Source organism: Protopterus annectens, chromosome 8.part0 (assembly GCF_019279795.1).
Source record: "Protopterus annectens isolate FY-2018-M chromosome 8.part0, PAN1.0, whole genome shotgun sequence".
Classification (NCBI taxonomy): domain Eukaryota; kingdom Metazoa; phylum Chordata; order Ceratodontiformes; family Protopteridae; genus Protopterus; species Protopterus annectens.
In genome coordinates this window covers 210,351,322-210,373,967 of record NC_056741.1, presented here as the reverse complement: position 1 = coordinate 210,373,967, position 22,646 = coordinate 210,351,322, and the positions used below count along the sequence as shown (strand labels likewise).

Here is a 22,646-nt window from a genome sequence, read left to right as displayed (position 1 = left end):
TCTTTGTACAGTAAAGACATTCATTCCAGTCTCATTCCAGGTTCTTCCATTATTTCCAGTTCATTCCCGTATTCTACAGTCATGTCAGTTCTTACAGTCTTCCCCAGTTCCCTAACATCATCCTTATTCCTAACTCTCTAAAATCTCCCGGTACACTCTCTTCTGTTTGTCACCTTCCAGCTGTGTCTCCTTTTCCATCAAATTTCTTTCCTAAGCTATACATCATCTTGTTTTGTTCTGTGCCTCAAATTCTTATGAATCTCCCAAGGCACCCTGAGTCCAGTCCACCCCACTCTTCCCCCTCATAGTCTCTGCAGATATAGTGTTTGAACTTACTCTGACCCTTTCTAACAGCAAATGCCCCCCAACACCTCTGGTGCCTTCTTTACCTGTTCCACGTACCTGTCATAGCCAACTCATCAGTTCCTCTGATTCCTATTTCAGTTTCCCTGTCCTTATATATGCCTCAGGGCTTGGCCCTCTCTACATATCCATAAGCCTCATTACCAGACTGCACCAAAAATACCTCACCTACTTGAATTTGTCCCCCACTCTTCCAGCCTTTACTGCCCATAAAAGAGACATGTATTTCTAATTGTATGCTAATCATTAGTGCTAAATTGAATCATTAGATGGTTTAGGATTTAATATTGTCTAGGTTTTTATTTTTTTAGTTATTTTTGCTTCATTCCCTTCTTTCTAGCTGTTACTTAATTTAGCAAGTTTATACAGCCTACTTCATGCACAATCACCTAAAGCAATCCCCCCATATGCCCAATGGCTGCACTAACTTTACCTAATTGTCTTGTTCATTCTGTTGTGGTAAGAGACAGGCGAGACTTCTACAACCCATTCGGTCCTGTGCAGGGTGTCTCATCAGCTCATTTATTCTCCATCTGTTGAAAGTCAAAAGGTAAGAAGTGGCCTGACTTCTAGTTCTGGTGGGATGGCCTACGCTTTGCCTTAGGAAATCTTCTCTAAATGGCAATTTCAATGAGCTCTGCTATGCTGCCTAGCTCCAGGAGCATGCCTCTGCACACTGACTTCCTAGCCAATGCTCATGTGCATAGTGGCAGAATGTCCTTACTAGACTTATGTTCATTGGGTGTTACACCCAGTGCTCACTCTAGGTGTCACCCTGGCAGTCAGACACATCTGCCTTCTTCACAAGCATGGGCAAGTTGGCAATGGCTGCTTTCTCCCATTCTTCCCAACCATCTTCATCATGCACCTGAGCTGCTAATTAAACTTAGGTCACCTGAGCCATAGTCAGGGTTTGCCCTCTGTGTCAGTCTCTGAAAGCATTTATAAGTCACTGTAACAACTGTGTACAAACATCCACTGCTGGTTAGGGTGGCTGAAAAATGATACAGGATTACATGCACAGTCCTGTAGACCTGTACACACAGTATTACATGTACAGGTCTACAGGACTGTTTCATTTTTTTTGGCCTGTCTGACTGTGATATCATGCCAGTGGCCTCTGGAGCTACTGACTAGATGGGAAGGCCTGGCTTCTGATAGGAAACTTTCTAATAAAACAAAGACCCTACTGACTGCATTTCTGAATGTCTTTTACCTATAGAGGATTTGACATTTTTATCCTAAAATATATCCTCCACTGGGGACTTTGTTAATAGGCTAAACTGTACCAACTCACAGAAAGTTAGCTCTGTGGAACAATCCTATTGAGTTTGTGTAAGCCATTTCTTCTTAATTTTGCCTTCTTTTATCGACTTTTTCCATGTGATTTTTCCCCCTTGAATACTAAGTACCCCTGCCTTTCAGTTAGACATTAGCTACTTCTTCTGTTACTGGGAAATTCACCCATGATCAGAGCAAAAGCTGTCTGGATGGGAACACCATACAGGCAGCTATGAGGGTACCTTATGCACTTGCCAGCATCTTATCAGTGAGGATATTTGTAATGGCCTAACTAGAGACTTCAGTTTAGGGAAGTGCGATCCACATCACCACAGATGCCCACAGTACTTTCTCTATGTAAGTTTATGCTTCCATGTATTCATACTGAAGGCTACCCACAAGGTGGCTTGTCAAGCCTAATGTCTGCACCCAGGCCACACATTTACACTGTCACCGTTCCTCCAAGGGATTGTGGCAGCATGTGCCTGGCTCTGCCCCTCCCTCTCCTGTAGGATGGATATACTCATCCTCCCTTGTTGACTCTGTGAGGCATTCAGTATGCAAACTGAGTCACAATCAGGGCTTTACCTCTCTGTACTGTAAGTGCTGGCTATCACTTTGTTGTCCATTTCTGCCATCCTATACTTTCCTGCTGCCAGTATGCTAGGGCTAATTTTTTATACTTGCTTCTTCAGCTTCTGGCTGGCCTACACTTTCCTGCTTTCTCTTCAACTCCCCCCTTCCAAGTTCCAGTGGGTAGTACAGCTGAAAAGACCTCAGTTATATGGGGCAGGTCTCTACAGCCCCGACTGGCTAGAAACGATAAGGTGGTTTTCCTATACAGGTATATTCTAAATTTACTTAGAACTTTACCCAGCTATAGGACTGTCACTCTCTTTCACTGAAAGCCCTTATGATGAATAATGGTTATCCGTTTGATCCTGAGTGAATACAAAGGACTGGCCTACCTCCTCAACTACCAAGTTGCCTTAGAAGGTGAATCTCCTGCAGTGCTATCACTTTTCTCTCCTGCTGTTTCAGATGGTACAATAATCTGTGCCTGTTAGGTGATTTAATTCCATATTACTAAGAGTCTAACACTATGTGGAAGAAATACTGTAATTATTACTAAGACCATTTTCCCTTATCCCACTGACCCGATAATATAATGTGTCTGCTATACATGAATGTGTTAAAAATTAAAGTTTTTTGTTCACCATAATGTTATATCTGTAGGGGGGGGAGCCATCCTCTGTAACTGTTAGGACTAAGGTCACAGGAATTAGGACCACCCAGTGCTACAAATTTCCCTGGTTGCACAGTAACTTCTCTTTCCCATGATGCACCACATGCCATCTCCTCTCCACACTTGAAGCACTCATACCAAAGGAAATACTAAACAATGAGAAATATCTATGTATCTATATGTGGGCCTACGTCATAATATTGAAAGACCACAACATCGACTCTTATTTTATCAAGACCAGGTGATAGAAACCACTATATATCTAAAACTCACATTATCAATTTCCGTTTCACCGAATATCTCCACCAACACTACCAGGACACTACACTCACAGCACTTCCTCAGCTTACAATCATAATTTAACATAAAATATACCTTTTTAAATACTTTTGCTGGGGGGGAGAGCCCCCCTGCACCCCCCATGTGACAGGCTACGCCTCCTGTAAATTTTATATACCAACTCCGAGATCGCACTACAGTGGGTAAGGGTAAATTTCCTGATCCCCACTGTACCATGATCTCCATTCAAAAAGTTGAAAATCAATAATGTCTTTGTGTTATACTCTTTTGAAAAACAGGAGCAACTGTTATACCTGCAGAGCGATCATCCTTAACTACTAAATCTTAGTGCACACAATGTGCATAGGCCTAGTCTTTAATTTTTTTTTCTTTAAAGGCTGCAATTATTCTTGAGTGGAGTCTTACACTCTCAGACTAATTGTTTACTTAGATGCCACACTTTAACAGATCCCCATGGCCTTATTGCTTTATTTTTAACATTTATCACTGTAGTTGTAGCTTAGCAATTATTTGTATGTTTTTTCATCCTACTTAGGTTTTCATGTTCATTTATATTGTGATTTGTTTTTGACACACAAGTATTTATTTGATACGAAAGCTATCTCTGTGAAAAGTTGTATATTTATTAATGTTTATTCTGACAGATGTCATTTTTTAGTTAGTTTGGTTTCTTAATTAATAAAGTTATGATTAATTGGTTAGCCTATACAAATGAGATTGTAATTTGTCTCTAGCTTTCTAGATTCAGTTTAGTTAGCACATTCTCTGATTACACTATGGTGTTAAAGGGGAAGGGTGACTTGGCTAAAGGAATTATTTTAATATTTTTATGGCTCTTAACAGAACTACCCTCTGTAACCACTCCCTTACTCCAAACAACCTGATTATATATATATATATATATATATATATATATATATATATATATATATATACATATATAAGGAATGTTTTTGATGCTTTTTGTTATACTCAACTAGGATCACTAGTTTGTGTGTTTCAATAAAGGATATTCCATTTTTAACTCAACTGTGGACTAATTACTATTTTCTATTTGATTATTTTAGAGCATGTATTTTATAGTTATATTTTACAGTTCAATTTTTTTATTAAGTGAACTAAGTGCATAACATAATTTAGGCAGTGAACATCATACCCTCCACATTGCAAAGTTTCATTTTGCTTTTTTAACCACTAAATCTTCCTATGTGTTTTTCAGTACTACCTTTTTAAACTCAAAATGGTTTATGGGAACTTCCTCTGTTTTTTTTCTTTTTTTGTTTCTTATCCGGTGACTGAATGTACACATTTCTGAAGTTTTTATCTGGTTGAATGTAATTCAGTTTGTAGAATACATTTAAAAGTTTATAAAGACATACCTCGACATCATTTTAACTTTAGACTATTCATGAAACGGCATGAAAAGTCTTTAATTTTTTTTTTTCTTTAAAGGCTGCAATTATTCTTGAGTGGAGTCTTACACTCTCAGACTAATTGTTTACTTAGATGCCACACTTTAACAGATCCCCATGGCCTTATTGCTTTATTTTTAACATTTATCACTGTAGTTGTAGTTTAGCAATTATTTGTATGTTTTTTCATCCTACTTAGGTTTTCATGTTCATTTATATTGTGATTTGTTTTTGACACACAAGTATTTATTTGATACAAAAGCTATCTCTGTTAAAAGTTGTATATTTATTAATGTTTATTCTGACAGATGTCATTTTTTAGTTAGTTTGGTTTCTTAATTAATAAAGTTATGATTAATTGGTTAGCCTATACAAATGAGATTGTAATTTGTCTCTAGCTTTCTAGATTCAGTTTAGTTAGCACATTCTCTGATTACACTATGGTGTTAAAGGGGAAGGGTGACTTGGCTAAAGGAATTATTTTAATACTTTTATGGCTCTTAACAGAACTACCCTCTGTAACCACTCCCTTACTCCAAACAACCTAATTATATATATATATATATATATATATATATATATATATATATATACATATATAAGGAATGTTTTTGATGCTTTTTGTTATACTCAACTAGGATCACTTGTTTGTGTGTTTCAATAAAGGATATTCCATTTTTAACTCAACTGTGGACTAATTACTATTTTCTATTTGATTATTTTAGAGCATGTATTTTATAGTTATATTTTACAGTTCGATTTTTTTATTAAGTGAACTAAGTGCATAACATAATTTAGCCAGTGAACATCACACCCTCCACATTGCAAAGTTTCATTTTGCTTTTTTAACCACTAAATCTTCCTATGTGTTTTTCAGTACTACCTTTTTAAACTCAAAATGGTTTATGGGAACTTCCTCTGTTTTTTCTTTTTTTGTTTCTTATCCGGTGACTGAATGTATCATTCCATTTGCTGAAGTTGTTTCTTATCTGGTGACTGAATGTACGATTCAGTTTGTAGAAGGTACATTTTATAAATGTTTATAAACACATACCTCGGACTTCATTTTGAACTTTTGGTAGAGACATTCGATGAAACGGAACTCGATAATGTGAGTTTTCAATATACAGTGGTTTTGATGACCTGGTCTCAGTAAAATGAGATTTGATGTGTAGTCTTTCAATACTATGAAGTAGACTCATATATATTTATATTTATATATATATATATATATATATATATATATATATATATATATATAGATATATGTAAAACACACACCAAAATTATCTTGGCAAAGGTGGGGGAGAGTGGGTCTGGTTGTTATGGAGAACTGTTTTACTTCTACAGACCTAATATTATGAAAATTGTATAACTTTTGTATGAGCTAGGAGTATGTCTATCATCTGTAATTTCCAGGACAGACTCCCAGTCTCTTCCTAGAGGGTGAACATTAGCAACCATACACTTGATAACAGTGGCCTCAAAATGTTCTTGACCTGGAGATTAGATCTACTTTGTATCGTTTCACAGAGATGCACAACAATCACCTAGTAGCCACTGCACAGATGTCACTGAAACATTAATTTTTAAAGAAAACTATGGAGACAGCTTAGGTCTAGTACAGTGAGCATGAAGAAGGGGCCATCCATTTATAGGAAACGTGTCTATGTTGTCACTCATTTAGTGCCAGGGTACTGCAGGAGAGAAAGAATAAACTGATATTAAAAGGTCTCCTTAAGCCCTCATTTGAGGAAGACCTGGCCAGCTCTTCCTCTTCTTCCAAATCGCATGGGTCTAAAAAAGACAAGTCAAAACCATCTAAGAGGCAATCCCCGGCACCGGCTGGTGCATCAGAACCGCCTCTCAAAATTTCTAAAACTGACAAGTCTGCTTCCTCCTTGGCTCCACTGAGTTCGGAGCTGATTGAGGGTTCTACTACAATGGCTACAGTGTCGGCACCAGGCAGTTTGGATCCAACCACTGATAGCAGACATCGGAGCTGGTCTACGGATCCTTTGCCGGTCTCCTCTACATTAAGGTCCCCCATATTACAGAGATCTAGATCTCCCATACTGTCTTCCAGATCTTCCAGGAGCTTATTGGAAGAAGATGTGGAGAGAGTAGTGCTGAGACTCCTGAAGTCATCTGCCTTACCTAAAATGCTGTTGGCTCTGACCCAGTCAGTTCCAGAGCCACTTGAGTCCATTATCCCCCCTGTGATTCCTCCTCCGAGCCATGCTGTGCTTTTGTAGCTGAACTTCTCAGAACCATTGGTGGAACCCTCGGTTCCAGCTCTCCCTGAGGTTGTCTCAGAGCCGAGTTCCACTCCGACACTTTCGGTGATGTCCATGGTGTCTAGGAGCCGAAGCTCCCTAGTCGGCCCTGACAGGGATGTCTGGAACTGGACTTCTTTGGTTCCAAGTCTTCCTTTCGGTGTGTCGGCTAGGGGGAGCTTGGACCCTACATCTATCTCAGAGCCGATGGTATCCTCTGTATCTTTGGAGCCAGAGAGGTCTTCGGAGCTGGAGAGGTCAGCCTTTGAGATGATGAGGAGCATGCTGTCCTGTTCATCAGCTCCACCCAGGGGTACCGACACTCGTCCCCCTTGGGCACCTACTTCCATCTCAGCACCTACTCCCCTCTCTGGACAGCAGAGACCCGCAGCCTCAGGAGCCTCTGGCTGGTGGCCCCCACTCTTCCGAGACCTCCCAGAATATCCTTCCGAGGAGCCCCCATGGAAGAGGCCATGCAAGAGGAAGCATGTAGACTGCCAGGATGAGTCTCTTACCTCTGACACTGACCTCGAGGAGTTAGAAGGGTCCCCCAAGTTGTCCTCTGATGATATCTCTTTCGTTGATATCTTAGAGATCCTTAAGCAGAGGTGTGGCTGGCCCACTCTTACCCCTTCTGATAAGGAGTCAGTGTACGTGAAGGCTTTTGGGTGTCAATCTTCAGATTCTTGGGTGTCTCCACCCTTTGATGAACTGTTACAGCTTGTTAGTCGGAAGGTGTAGGAGACTCCTGATGCCATGGAGCCAGTCCCTAGGAGACCTAATAAATTTCCGTCAGCCCCCAAGGAGAAGGAATTTTTGTCAAAGGGTGTTCCCATAGATGCCATGGTGGTGGTGGCGGCCACTAAGAAGGAGCTAGCAGAGACTTCTTCTTCTGTCCATCCACCGAATAAGGAGTCTCCAATGATGGACAGATACGGGAAGCGTATCTTTTCATCAGCGGCATTCAGTCTTGGATCGCTGAACTACCTTGCACACTTTACAAGGCTTCAGAGAGATCTCCTTAAGGAGTTAGGAGAGACTCTACAAGGTACATCCACTGAGGGAGTCCCTGAGAAGGTGTCTGCTCAGTTGTCCACCTTGAATTCCATTGTCAACTCATCCGTGAGGCTGATCTTTTATGCAGCCGATGGAGCGAGCAGAGCAGCAGGTTCAGGAGTTTACCTAAGGAGGCACTCATGGATGCACTTGTGTAATTTTGTGGAGCCATTCAAGTCTACCTTTTCCAACGCCCCCTTTGACAGTTCTTCATTGTTTGGACCTAAGGTAAAGGGCACACTCACCCAGTGCAAGCAAGAAGGAAAAACACTCCCTGCTGTCACTGGATGTGACAGTGTATTTCAGTTTGTCAAGTAGTTGGAATCCTTGGGAATATAAACTGCATTCCAAAAACAGCTGCCTATCTTCATACTCTCATAGCTTCCCAATATAGGGTCTGTATCACAAAATCGACATTTGAAAATGTCGAATCACATTTGTTCATCATGAAAATGTCGAACTTTAAACATACTCGAATGGCCAAATCACCAATTTCTTTCTGACGGAAAAAAATCGGTGGGCCAAAAACCAACGTCACACAAAAACAAACATATTTAAGTGGGGGGCTACACCCCCACACCCCCACTAATGAAATATTCTAACTCCGAGACTGCACTACAGTTGGGGAAAGGGCAAGTGTAACAAAACAGCCAACCGATTTCTTTCCCTCAGAAAGAAATCGGTGATTTGGTCGTTTGGGAAAGTTTGAGTTCGACATTTCCGTGTCAAGCAAATGTGAGTCGACATTTTCAGGTGTCGATTTCATGATATAGACCCCCAATATAGGGGTAATCTTAAGACTGAGTTCTCCTTGCTTGTTGATTTACTGTATGACTGCATGTTGCCCATCTGCGAGCTCAGAACTCCTGACTGTAGGGTGTCCGTTAAGGCTTGAAGGATTAGAACTACATTTCTTGTCTTTAGTACCCTGTTATGTAGCAAGAGTGCTGCTGACATCCAGACACCCTTATAAATGTCAGATGATTGTAATGGCTGTCCCACCACAGGGATGACACATCCATACTAATTGCCGGCATGGGACAGGGAAGGTAGAAGGACCTGCCTAGAGTTAATCTGTTGATGTTCATCCACCATGACAGATGCCATTTTCAGGTTTGAGATATATGGATGTCATGCTCCACTGGAGCCACATTCTAAAACCACTGGGGATGAAACATTTATTGAAGAACTGTCATATGAAATTTTGTGTGAGAGATATGAATAGCTATCCCCATGAGACCTAGCACCTTGGAAAATGTTAAGCAGTTGTTACAGAAAAATGCAGAAAAAAGAGAAACCTTGGCTTGAAGCATCTGAGTTCAGTTTGTAAGGGGTCTTGTTTTGTTATACTAAATGCCCAGGGTGTAGCCTATAAATGCTAGGCACTGTGTGAGCTGCAGTTGTGACTTGGTTATATTCAGAGTTATTGTACAAACTGGAATAGGCCACTCAGAGGTCCCTTCACTGACAGTAGGTGTGCTACAGAAGAGGAAGCAAGTAAGTAGCTAGATAACTTTGGTTCTGTGAAGGCCCAAGTGCACCCCAACAATAGACATGCATTTATGGGGACATGATAAAATCAAGTATTTAGGAGTATGGATTAAAAATGATTTTGGTGTGGCAGCTAAGGATATGTGGGAAGATACTAAACAAAAGATAATAAAAAAACTGTGAAAATGGAAGATATGTTGTTTGGATATTGATAGTAAGATACAAGCTGTTAAAATATTTGTAGCCCCTTTAGTCTTATACAGTAGTCAGGCATATTTGTATCAAAGGAGAAGTTGTGGATAGCAATCAATAAAAAGCTGAAGGAGGGGAAGATGGTAAGAGTCAAGTGGGATAAGCTTATTCTTCCAATAGAACAGGGTGGATTGGGATTACCCAGGTTGACAGGGTATTTTAGAGTAACACAGTTAAGGCTCTGATACATAGCACAAGCAGAAAACTATAATTCAAAGTAGAAAGAGATGATGATGAAATGGGGGAAGCTCAAGTAACAGGGAGAGACTAGGATTTTGGATGCAGACCTTTAAGTAGAACAACAATAATCATACAGAATATTATATTCATAAAGTAGCAGAAGGTCTTCTAAGAAATAAGACAACACAGGAATAGAAAAAGGAGTTTCTTCTGATAGGGATGATGGCTATTAGGGATACAGACAATAGGCAAGAGGGAAGGGAATATATTGGAGAAAACTAGCAAAAATCTAGACCTGTGGATGGGAGATCGTAGGTTTACCCCGGGAATCATCTCTGTGTCACTGCTGGACAGAGGCACAACAAACTAATGGGCACAGTATTTTTTCATATAAGGGGCGCAAAATTTGGGCTAGGCTTATAAATGCCTTAGGGCAGATAGCCTAGTATAAACCTATGAATCTATGAACCTATGAACCTAAAAGAACCAAGGTATTGGGAGCAAATAATTAGAGATGGTAAGGTAATAGAATGGGAAGAAGCCAATAACTTATTTGGACTGCAGGCTAGAGGTTGCCTTCCACATCAAGGATTCATATCAGAGTATAGGCAAAGAGAAAGAACTAAGACAGAATAACCATATAGATAAAAGTATATAAGAATAGTAGGAACTTAGTGAACACTTGTAATAGTTTACATTCTACGTATCTCAAGAGTTAAGCAAGCTACAACAAATTTAAGGGTGACATTAGGAAGCCTAACTCTGAATATGAACTTAAAATAGCATCAAAAACCAAATGTAACTGTAAATCCTTCTGTAGCTTTATTGGGAAGTTAAGAATTGATCCAATGATGCTCTTTGCTTGTTTGCAATATTCTCCACCCACCTCCAAAGGAAATGGCTAACATTCTAGCTGACAAATTCAGTACCACTTTTACTCCATTATAAATATTCAACAGATTCCTCAATCTCAGCTGTCCTCTGTAATTACTATGGAAAATGTCATCTTAGCCCTGTTGAAAACTAAATTGATCACATCCATTGTCCTGAATAATATTCCAGGTTACATGACTATAAGTGCCAAATATGGCTTTTCTGAACAGCTACTAAACCATTTTAACCCGTTTCTCCCAGATTAAATTTCTTTTTTTTTTTTTTTCAAAACAGGTTTATTGTTTTAACATATAAGAGAAATATCATAACAATTTTATACAAGTAATTAAAAATAGGTATTATTGTAATATTCAACAAAACAACTAAAGTATTTACAAAGACATCCACTACAATCAGATCAATTAATTAAACTAAAATACCATGCTATTGAAATTAAAATTTTTTTAACAAATTTTGTAAATTATCCCATACAATAAAATAAGATGTTTTTCTATTTGTTCTAGTCCTAATTGTGTTTATTTCCATATGGCACACTATATTCATAACATTTTTAAATTCATTGAACGAAGGAGGTGTATCTGAAAACCAATTTCTAGTTATTATTTTCCTAGCCACTGCTAGAATAGACCATAACAAGGGAAGCTTAACCTTTTAACACTTTGAGGTACAGGTGTGTTGAATAATATAAGAGATTTAGAAATAATGAAATTATCTGTAAAAGAGCCTGCAAAAATTCATTAATTGACTTCCAGTATTCTTTCAATTTTATACAGTCATAAAACATATGAGCCCAGTCAGCATTAATTTCTACATTACATCTCTTACATAGATTATCTTTATTATTTATTTTATTCATCATCAAAGGTGTATAAAAAGATCTATGTAAACATTTCCATGTATAAAGTCTCCAGACAATGGAAGACGTAGTTCTATAAGCAGATTCCAATATATATTGTTTATCTTGTTGATTTGGTGGGTCCCCATTAATAGAAGTGAAATAATTCCAGTATGAATCTACACTGTAAAAAGTTTCTTGTCTGATAACTTTATGTATGTATGAAAGTTTACTTTTATCAGAAACTTTATGTTGTAAATTTAATATCAAGTAATCAATTAGTGTTGGAATAGATTCTTTAACAGTTATAGACATTAAATCTATTTTATTAATGAGATGTTGTCAAAAGGTCTGAACCTCTAACTAGCAAGTTTCTCTTAGATCAAATTCTTGTTTTAAGAAATCTAGATTTTTAACTTTATTATCAGATATCAACTGATACCAGTACTTTAGATCATTATCTATAGCTAAATGAGTTCCTTCAGAAGTAGATGACAAAAGCATACCCTGAGTATACATTATAGGAAATACAATAAAATTCCATTCCCTATACTTAGGGTACATGAATATAAAGTTACGATAACTAATAATAATATTTAATGGGTAACAAACCATATGTTTAGGTGTAATAGGTGAAGTACAAAATTCCTTTAGTAACCATAACATGGAGTTATTTACAATCATATTTTTATGTGTTAAGGAGATTTTCATGAAGTGTATACTAATTAGCTCCCAATAATCTTTCCATTTTGTGACATATGACTGATCTATTAATAAAGTAATAACTTTTACAATAGAAGAGATAGTATATAAATTAAAGTCTGGAAAAGAAATACCCCTTGAGACCAGCTATTAGTATGTTTCTTTAATGCAATCCTAGGTCTATTAGGTGCCCATAAGAAATTTAACATTAGTGTGTTCAGTTTCTTGATAATTATTTTGTAGGTGGAAGTATTATTGATTGTATTAAGTATAAAATCTTGGGAATATTATCATTTTAATAATTGTAAGTCTCTCCTCCATAGTAAAAACATATTATTCCAGGCATTAAAAAGATTTTGTATATTAAGAAAACAGGTATTATAATTATTATATATAATAGATTTAATATCTTTAGATAGTATTATACCTAAATAAGTTATCTGACCTGAATTGGGTACATATTTAGTAAAATCACTAATGAGAATATTTTTTCGTATATATAGGTAGTATTTTAGTTTTTCTTCATTGAATATTAAACCAGAAATACTTTTAAAATTCATCATGTTGTCAAATAGAGACTGTATAGAAGAATTAGATCCTGCTGATGTAATTAGAACATCATCTGCAAAAAGTTGAATTTTGGATGTTGTATTTTCATCTATTTCAAAACCCTCTATGTCAGTACTGTTTCTGATCAAATTAGCCCAAGGCTCCATTACTAAAGTGAATAATAGTGGAGAAAGTGGACATCCTTGTTTTGTACCTTTAAGAATGTGTTACATATGTTCCTACCTTAATATAAGCCAGCGTTCCTTTGTATAAATGTTCAATTAGATTTACAAATGCATCCAAGAAGTTTGTGCACTTCATTAAGGTAAACAGATAGTCCCAACTTACTGAATCAAATGCTGAACTTATATCAAGACTAATAAGTGTTAAATCTTTCTTTTTCCTATTTGCAAAATCTATTAATGTTAAAGTTCTTCTTATATTATCAAAAGTATTTCTATTTACAATGAAGCCTGTCTGATCTATCATGCCGGGAATGATTGTCTTCAATCTATCAGCAAAGATATTCATAAACATTTTATAATCAACATTAAGTAATGAGATGGGCCGATATGAAGAACATCTAGTTGGACCTTTATTAGGTTTTAAAATTGGCGAAATAAATGTATATTGCCAAGATCGGGGGGGGGGGTTATTAACTCAGTTTGGGCCAAAATAAAAACCTTATGTATTAATGAATATGTATTTTTAGAAAGGATTTTATATATCTCTGGTATAATACCATCATTACCCGGTGCTTTGTTTGATTTAAGCTTATTTATTTGTGTAATAACTTCTGTATATGAAATACTCTTGTCCAATAGTTTAATCTGTTGTTTATTAAGCTTTTTATTCATATTTGTGGTTATAAACTCCTTTATTTTATCTTTAGGTTCCATGTTAATATTATTATGGTTAATTTTGTGAAGGTGATTTCTAAATTCATCTAGTATTTCTGGTATACTAGAAACATTCTTCTTTTTCCCTAGAGAAAAGATTTCTTTGATATGGTTTTGTTTATTCAACCTTTTTGTTTTATTTTTAAGTCTATGTAAGTATTTGGGGCTTATTGAATAAGACAAAAACTTGTATTTCTAAAGTTATTTTAACTTTATGAGTTAAAATTTCTTTGTATTTCTCATTTAGTTTGTTTATTTCTTCAATAACTTTCTTGTCCATAATATTTTCTTTATTATTATGTTTATAAGAGTCTAATTTACTTTGAATATCTAACAATTCCTTATCCCAAGATTTCCTTTTATTATTATACCATCTGATACTTTGTCCATATAGATATGATTTTAAGGCATCCCAAACATAAACAATGGAGACTTCAGGAGTGTTATTTATGTCTAAAAATGTTTTACTTCTGAAAGTATATATTCTTTATAGTCTTTTAGTTGAGTTAAGTATGCTGGTATCCTTTTGATCTGAACATTATGAGTATTTTTTATCATGAATTCAAAACAATTGAATTATGATCAGATATAGGACATGAAATGATTTTGGAATTAATTAAATCTGTTACCATCTGGTTAGAAATAAAGACCCTATCTATTTTTGAATAAGTTTTGTATCTCTTAGAAAAAAGGTGTATGGTAATGATTTTGAATCTATCTGATTATTAATATCATTCAAATGATAAGAATTAGCAAAATCCTTTAAATGTTTTGCATTAGATGCAATTCTTCTCTTTCCTATAGTGGTAGTATCACTTTCATGTAGTATACAATTAAAGTCACCAGCTAAAATAATATCTCCTATAGAGAATGATATGATCTTATCAAGATGATGTTTCACTGTATTAATACCAATTCCAGGTATCCAATATACATTAATTAAAGTGTAAGTCTTCCCATTAATTTGTATTGTAACCATACAAAACATTCCTTTGTCATCCTGATAAGACTTAATGGTTTTAGGAATGGGCATACTTTTATTCCATAAAATAGCCACTCCTCTTTTTTCTGAGTGTGCTCTGAACTAACCAATACTGTATATTTGTTTGTGGCTAGTTTATCAATATCTTTTTCAAGAGATGGGTTTCTTGTAGGAAGACTAAGTTGGCCTTATGTAAATTAATGTATCTTATTAGGCTTGCCCTTTTACATGGATTATTCAATCCATTAATGTTTAAAGAAATTCCTTTTAAAGATGTCATTTGGCATTTTTAAAACTTAACAATCTTATGATCAAAATAACAAATAACAAGATAAGTAATGTTACATCTCCTCCTTTAGGTGTACATTTAAATATAGCTGTATTTATTGAATCTCTTATGGGATTTCGTATAGGATTCAATTTTGTTTGTAGTGACAATGAATGTACAAAATATATTGTGCATGTCAAAACTATATACAAATAACAATGAACAAGTGAAAATAATGTAAGGATTAAACCTTGCATCCAGCCTGGAGTTGTAAACTCCAACTTAGAGTAGTATTTACCACTCAAGTTAACCCCCTACCCTAAGCAGCAGTACGTCAACTACCACCTTATCAATTTAATACTAGTTATATTTAACTGAAGTTAACAGTTTTCAATTCAATTATCTAGCAAGACAAGACTACACATTTGGTAAAACAGCATCATATAAACTAAAATAAACCTTTTTTTTTTTTTTTTTTTTTTTTAAAACTGTTCATACTACTATATACATCCATGTAATATAAAACACTTGTATTCAAATAGCATTCAAATAATCTTGATGTTAGAAATCAAGAGGAGAGAAAAATAAGTTCTCACATTCATTTAAATCAAAAACTTTGGCTAATATGATTCAGACATTACATATATTAGGATGCATCTATTTTCTGTCATGTAAATACATTTAACAGCTTCCAAAAACCTTGAATTGCTTGTATATGAGCATTTACTCAAACTCATTATTGCCAATAGAATAAAATATTGTATTCATAGAAATTGTTATAAATCATACTTCATAGTTAAGCAGATTCTCAGAAACATTTATATACATATCTACATACACACACATACACACACACACACACACACACACACACACACACATATATATATATATATATACATACATACACACATACACATATATACATATACATATATATACACATATATATACACATATATACATATATACACACATGCATACACACACACACACACACACGCACACACACACACACACACACACACACACACACACACACACACACACACACACATACACACACACATACACACACACACACACACACACACACACACATACATATATATATATATCTGATCTCACTGAGTTGTATCTTTACTGAGCACCATCTTACATTGCTGTCCTTCAATAAATCTGTCTGCTTTATACAAAATAATGCACAGCAAACACATTTTAGTAACCAGATTTTACAAACATGCTATACTGCTTTAAAATATATCACATGACAATTTCTTCCAGTATAGAGTTATAAAATTATTTATGCTTGTCAATCAGATGAATTAAATGAGTTATAGTAATGTATATGTTTGGGACATAGGTTTTTAACACATATTATTAATCTGCTATTCCTGTATCTGTGATGTGTCAGTGTGATATCTAGGTCAAAGGTGAGACCAGCTGCTTTCAGCTTCTCTGTGAGAATTCTGAGAGTTGAAGCTTTTGAAGTAGCTCATGGACACTGTGCATGAGACAGCCCACATCCCAGATTGTCTCTCTTAACATTTTGGCGGGAAACTTATTAAAACTAGTGACAAACATTCATTTAGCAGTGTAAATGCATCTAAACATGACAAAACCTTCACAATGCATTCTACAGGTTATTACAGACTCTATGTAAGTGAAATCAAGCCCAAAATTATTAATAAGTAACAAAACTCAACATTTTTGTCCCAACTCAACTCCTATGAATCTTATTATTTACTGTGTCTATATGAGCAAAAGTATTTCTATATATTAATAAAGAAAAGAAAAAGAGAGTAGAAAGTAAAAGGGTGTAAGGCAGAAATAAAAAATGTAAGAGAAAGCTATAAGAAGTATATACAATAGAATATTACTTACTGTTTATATTAATAGAGTTAAAAATAAAACATATTATTTAATATTATTTAGTTCTAATTATTATTAGTTAAAGCATGACAGATTATTTACAAACAAGCATAAGCAGTGTAATCAAGAAAGTATAATTAGGTAGTGTCATTCCTGTATCTGTGATGTGTCAGTGTGATATCTAGGTCAAAGGTGAGACTAGCTGCTTTCAGCTTCTCTGTGAGAATTCTGAGAGTTGAAGCTTTTGAAGTAGCTCATGGACACTGTGCATGAGACAGCCCACATCCCAGATTGTCTCTCTTAACATTTTGGCGGGAAACTTATTAAAAACTAGTGACAAGCATTCATTTAGCAGTGTAAATGCATCTAAACATGACAAAACCTTCACAATGCATTCTACAGGTTATTACAGACTCTATGTAAGTGAAATCAAGCCCAAAATTATTAATAAGTAACAAAACTCAACATTTTTGTCCCAACTCAACTCCTATGCAAATCTTATTTACTGTGTCTATATGATCAAAAGCATTTCTATATATTAATAAAGAAAAGAAAAGAGAGTAGAAAGTAAAAGGGTGTAAGGCAGAAATAAAAAAAATGTAAGTGAAAGCTATAAGAAGTATATACAATAGAATGTTACTTACTATTTATATTAATAGAGTTAAAAATAAAACATATTATTTACTATTATTTAGTTCTAATTATTATTAGTTAAAGCATGACAGATTATTTACAAACAAGCATAAGCAGTGTAATCAAGAAAGTATAATTAGGAATAGCATTTGAAGAACATATAAACTTTTAAAGGAAAAAAAATGTATCAAATTACTGACCTTATTTTTCCTCTTCAGAAAGAGAAACAAGTTAAATCACAGCTTGCCATTAAATCTCCAGATATTTTGACTAGTTATGAAACAAAACATTTCTTTGCACACAGAGAATAACTTTGATTAAATCTTTTTCAAAATATTTGTTGCTTCTTGGAAATGCAGGAACTATATTTAAAAAGATTAATAATAAAATAAAATGATGAGAGAGAAAAAAAAACATAGTACAAATCATTTGTTTTTTAGTCTCTTCTTCTTCTCTGAAGTCTTCCATGAAGTTTCAGTTGCCAGTCTCTTTAACGAAGGACTAGCCCATTCCATTTCTTCTATTTTTCCAGAATCTTATTTTTTGATAAACAGTAAAGCAGAGTCTAAGTCATCGAAAATTTTAGGACCATCAGGAAGGAAGATTTTAAGCTTGGCAGGAAACAGAAGGTATGTTTTAAACTGTGCTTTTTAAGCTCCCTTATTAGTGGCAGAAAAACTTTTCTTTTAGCTAATACCATGGAAGAATAGTCATTGTCAAAACGCACAGTTGTTTCATTAATCTTAACAGGAGCTTTAGCCCAAGCAGATTTAAGAACCATCTCTTTATCAAAAGATGATAGAAATCTAACTATAACTGATCTATGATAGTTTTTGTTTGAGTTAGTATTAGCTATAGATCTATGTGCTCTTCGATACCAAAAGAGAATGCTTCTGGTAAATCTAAAGTTTTAGGGAGCCATGTTGTTAAAAAGAAGTAATGTTGTTACCTTCAATATTTTCTGGCAGTCCAAAATCCTAATGTTATTGCCTAGATCTATTTTCCAGGTCATCCAGCTTTGTTTGTAAATGTGTATTTTGTTTCAGCAGAAACTCAATGTTGATTTCCTCTTCTTGTATTCTATTTTCCATGTCATTCACAGCTTCTTCTATGCCTGTCATCTGGATCTTCTGTTGTTGCAGGTCCATATGTAACAAGTCTATTTGTTTTGTAGTTTTTCTATGAAAGTGTCTATTTTAGTATCCATTTTATCCATCTTAGCAGTAAGTTGCTGGACTATAATTATCAGAGACTGAAGTTCTTTCTTGATGCTGGAGTCTTGAGAATTTGTCTTACTGGAACTCATTTCAGACTGATAAACTGACAGGAAAATTTCCAAAGTAATTTCTGACAGGAATATTATTAAGATTTCCTTTCTTTTTTAGATATAGTTCAAGAACTATATAAAACAAACATATTTAGAAAGAAAATTACTTCAAAAATTATTTTTTTAAGTAATTAATTCCTGTCAATGTAATGAAATTGGTGGAGCTGAAGAAATCTGCTGCTATCCTGTGTTCATCCTTGGCCACGCCCCCACTAATCCCCAGATTAAATTTCTGAAGCCTGCAAAAGAGCCACCATAGTGCACCTGAGGGACCAGTTAATAAGTGTAAACAGGATGGGTGGAGAAACAGCACTTGCAAATCTGAGGTCATGGAATGTTCTTCTCAAGAGGGGGGAGGAGGGCAGATGTACTTAGTAGAGAGGTACCGTAGAATCTTGTAGAATCTTGTTCACAAATGATGATGGGGGAGTATGAAATTGTCAAAGTGAGAGAGTACTTGCCATCTTGCTTCTTTGCAAACAGTCTGTAGTTGTAGTGTTGAAGATGAGCTCCAAGAGACTAAGACTGCTGATAAAAGAAGTAGAATAACATTTTGTAGCAAGGTCATTGGTCCTGCTCAGTATAACACGGTGAGGGCTTTGTCATATAAATGAGTCTTGGAGTATGTTGCTGCTATTTGGATCAAATTGGTCTATTGAGATAGCTAAATCATCTTATAAAAATACTGTATGGATAGATCCAGTACAGCTGAGTTGTTCTAGCCATGGGCCACCTGAGTGCAGCCAAGGGCAGCCCTATGTACACTTGGAGGTTTTATTTGGCTGAAATGAGAACACTTGAGGATCTTGCCTTGATAACCTGGGATCTAGGGTTAGGGAAAGGGACATTTAACTGTCCTATTTATCTGCCTTTACTGTGATGTTCCCTAAGAGTTGTAGAAAATGAGCGAAAGCAAGTATGCTTGAGGACATTATTGAATGCATGTGAGTATCTTATGGAACATAACCAGCTGGTTCTTTTCTTTTTGTACTTTCATATAACATGATCCTTTCTGCTTCTGTCTCACACTTTTCCACTCCTGTCACATATCCCCTTTAGTTATCATTCTCTTCCTTCTCTTTCACTCGTGCAGCATCTCAGTCTATTCAAAAATCATCTGGTTTACAAATCTTTGTATGTAATTATAAACATGTTTCCTTTTGTTTGTAATCTTGGCATGATTTGTTCATTAATTTTATATATATATATATATATATATATATACACACACACACACATATATATATATATATATATATATATATAAATATATATATATATATACATATATATATATATATATATATATATATATATATATATATATATATATATATATACATATATATATATATATATCATATATACCTTTGTTTATTCACCTAACAGTGTTTGCATGCTAACCCCAGGCTGGGACTGAAAATGGTCAAACTTGATCAGTGTTCTACCCTGGTAATCAAATTCACATATTGTAACTACAGATGTATTAATGCACACCATTACAGAAGACTTTTCTCCAATGTCTCTGTATGTTTCACTTCAACACCAAAGTGTGCCTTCCTTGTCCGAGCTCTATTTTCCCAGCATTGTTGCTGCATTTACCTCTTTTGCATGCTGAACACATACGCTTAGAATCTCATTTTGCTATTGAAAGCAACTTATATATTTTTTTATCTTCTCTTGAAACATTTTCTTTGTCCCCAGGTGCCTACCCTTCTTGACTTCCATTCATCTATCTCTTTTGGTGGCAATAAATATTTTTACTTTGCCTAGCAACAAACTAACAATTTTGTGTAACAGAACTAGGTACATTTACCAGAACATATTTGCTCAAATGAATTTTGAATGAAACAAAGTATTTAAAATGGCATGTAATCTAAAAAAAATACTAATGTTTGGTAGAGGGCAATTTCTTCAGCAATTATTAGAATACAATGCAGAAGAATCAATTTTCTTTATGCCCCTAAATAATACAGAAATGTTTCAATATCTCTGCACTTAGAATGACTTTCTTTGACAAAAGTACACTTTGGATACATCTATCTTCACACATTTTGCAACAATGCAATTGAGATATTTTCTGTTTTTAATTTAATTTATTTCATTTGTTAGCAAGTAAGTGAGCAGAACCTCAAGGACCCCTTTTAGCCATGACCAAGGCACAAGTGCAAGGGTAAAGGTAATCTGTATGTGCAGGAAGGTGGGACAAAACCAAAAGCGAGTTTAAAAAAAATGCAAAGACAGTACATGCAAACAATATGCAGACAGGCACCAGAAATCAAGACCGGACCCCGGATTCGGGACCTGTGAGGCAGACATATTAACTGCTGTGCCAGCCTGATGCCTACATCTACCTACTATGACAGCAGTAAACAATAGCAAAAAAAAAAAAAAAAGTTTACTTTTTATTGCCTTATGCATTTCCTCCTGTTAAAACCTGAATGGAATGCTGACACATCTATCGTCTTGTTACTGAAGAACAGCTGAATGATGACATATTAAGAACACAAGTACTGCACTGTTTCAGTTTTCATGCATAAACAGACAGGCGGTGGCTACCTCAGTCAATCCACTAATTTTGTAACAGATTACAGCATATTGTCAAAATGAATTAATGCATCTCACAGTCTTTCTCTCACTGATACAAGAACAGGCTGCTGATAAAGTTCTCACCCACATCTCTGTTCATACCTCTCAACTGTCCCTAATTTTGACTAAGATTTTAAATCTGTTCCTCTTAATCCCTCCTAAAACAGGTGACTTTTGGAGTGAATTATACTTAATAAATAATGGCAATAATTAGAGTTACAGACTTTTACTTCAGAAAGTATATATTAATTTGGTTCCACTTTGTAATCTTGAAATACTGAAATCTCAAATTTCAGTATCTCGAGACCATAAAGTCGAGTTTTTAAAATCGCAAAACTCCATAATCGTGAATCTGGAAATGTCGAATTCACGGTTATGGTGTTCCGGTAACTGACATGGGATGTAGTATGTGCAGCATGTATGGTTTAGTGTGTGGATTTGGCTGGTATGTAAGGTAAGTGAGTATTTTGTTAGAGTTTTAGGTGTGTGCTTGAGTGTATGTGAGCGTGTTTGGAAGTTTTATGTGAGGGTTAGTGTAGGCAGGTAAAAGTATGAGTGCTTGTGTTGAAAGTGGTGGTGTTTGTATATTTGTGATGTGTGTGTGTGAGGATACTATAGAGTGTCTAGTACTGAGTTTGCTGTCTTTTTCTGTTTGGTGTAATTTAGGAGTTAGTTTATATAAGTGGGGGGGTGCAGCCCCCCCCACATGGGGGTGCAGGGGGGCTTGCCCCCCAGCTTATATGTAGTATAGGTTTGTTGATTTGTGTTTTTCTGTTTCTGTGTTTTGTTTGTTTATTTGTTGTAGTGTGGGTAGGAGGGTGTATGTGTTGTGTGGTATATGGTGTGTTTATTGTTTGCGATTTTGTGTTTCGCAGTTTTGGGGTTTTGGGATTTCAAGCTTTTGACTTTATGGTCTTGAGATACTTAAATTCGAGATTTCAGTATTTCTAGATTATAAAGTGGAACCATTAATTTACATTCTGTTATTCTGTCAATGTTTCTAGTTAATGTAACTAATATTTTAAAACTGGTCCAGGTTTCTCTGATAATTTCTGAATTTCTCTCTGATTCTCTTGAGATTTGTCCTTGATTGGTTGAGAGTTATATCTCTGCCAGATAGCTGAAACCTGTCTGTTCAACTTGTCTACAGCTTGTTTCTACCATGTCTTAAAAATACCCTTCCATTTCCCATTCCCATCTTGTTTCAGAATTCATTACATTTTGTTTAATCAATGTATC

General features: G+C 35.3%; 1 protein-coding gene across 1 annotated transcript in view; it reads right to left on the bottom strand.

The window, feature by feature from the left end:
* LOC122808192 (guanylate-binding protein 2-like) overlaps positions 1–22,646 on the bottom strand; it is a 994,936-nt gene that overhangs the window by 223,527 nt on the left and 748,763 nt on the right. The window lies entirely within an intron of this gene.